This window comes from Callorhinus ursinus, unplaced genomic scaffold (genome assembly GCF_003265705.2).
Source record: "Callorhinus ursinus isolate GAN/ISIS: 27379988/994484 unplaced genomic scaffold, GSC_fseal_2.0 scaffold3, whole genome shotgun sequence".
NCBI classification, from domain to species: domain Eukaryota; kingdom Metazoa; phylum Chordata; class Mammalia; order Carnivora; family Otariidae; genus Callorhinus; species Callorhinus ursinus.
The window spans coordinates 35,171,434-35,172,652 of NW_027397065.1; positions in this window are offsets into that span (position 1 = coordinate 35,171,434).

The window sequence follows — 1,219 nt, forward strand, 5'->3', positions numbered from 1 at the left end:
TGGATCTCCTGACCAATGGACTCAATAGTACTCTCTTTGCAGTTACCAGGCAAAAGGAAATTGTTTAGATTCTATGTTTGCTAGAGAGTAATGATCTAGTGTGAACACTTCAACCTTTTACATACCCATTTGTTTGTAAATTGTAGCTATTGCTAAAGTCATTAAGATCATCTCTTAGGGCGCCTGGGTGGCTCAGTTATTAAGCATCTGCCTTTGGCTCAGGTCATGATCCCAGGGTCCTGGGATCGAGTTCCGCATCGGGCTCCCTGCTCCATGAGGAGCCTGCTTCTCCCTCACCCACTACCCCTACTTGTGTTCCTGCTCTCGCTATCTCTCTGTCAAATAAATAAAATCTTAAAAAAAAAAAATCATCTCTTAAGTTCCTTTGGGCTTGGAAACAGCATGGTAGAACACAGTTCATGTTCATTAAGCACTTGTTTTCCCAAGTATTATGTCTTTACATGAATTCTAAAATAATCATTGTGTTGGCAAATTACATTAACTACTGATCCAACAATCACCACCCCCACTTCCGTGACTACCTTCACTGTCACCAGAAATCTCCACCTTGTCTTTCTATGACTCCAATTTCTTGGAGTGAAATAATTCAACATGCCTAGGAGATGAATCTTGACTGATCTAAGCTAATCATGACAATTCTGTTCTTTGCTTATTCAAGTTTTTCCAGCTTCCCTTGCAACAAAATTGGCACATGACCAATGAGATGTGAAGAGTTAACCTGCAGCTTCTGAAAAAGTTCCAGTCTGTTAATTTTCTTGACCTTCCCCTGAATCCAGGTTTGTTATATTCCCCAAATCACCTTTTGCTAAAAAAGAAAGAGGTCAAACTGAGGAGTCAGACACACATAGGTATGAATCTTGGTTTTCTTTGTGAGCAATCCAGGGCAAGACACTTACTTCTGTGAAGCCTCAGTTTTGTTACTTGCCAAACAGGGTAAGTGTTACAAAAGAACAATGGAATGAGGACTGTATGGGACAATGAAGGCATGTGAAGTTTCTGGGGTCTATAGCAGAGCTCAATAAATGGGACTCCCTATCAAGTTAAAATGAATGAAAACACATTCAGCCAACCCAATAAACACTCTCACTAAAGTACACAACAAACCTTCTTACTCCATGACCCCACTGAGTAATTTTGGGAAAATAATGTTTTTCTTTTCAGAGACCCGGTTGTTAGGGGGGAAAAAAAACACGTTACG